Here is a 209-nt window from a genome sequence, read left to right on the forward strand (position 1 = left end):
AGATATGGTTTTCTTGTGACTGGAAACGACGAACTCATGTTGTTAGAACATGACGAGCCTACGTCGTATTCAGAGGCTGTTGGCGAGTTCCGATTCCGAGAAATGGCACCAGGCCTTGGAGTCTGAGATGCAGTCCATGTACGACAACAAAGTATGGACTTTGGTCGACTCATTCGATGGTATTAAGACCATTGGATGTAAGTGGGTTT

Source organism: Tarenaya hassleriana, unplaced genomic scaffold (assembly GCF_000463585.1).
Source record: "Tarenaya hassleriana unplaced genomic scaffold, ASM46358v1 Cleome75, whole genome shotgun sequence".
Lineage (NCBI taxonomy): Eukaryota > Viridiplantae > Streptophyta > Magnoliopsida > Brassicales > Cleomaceae > Tarenaya > Tarenaya hassleriana.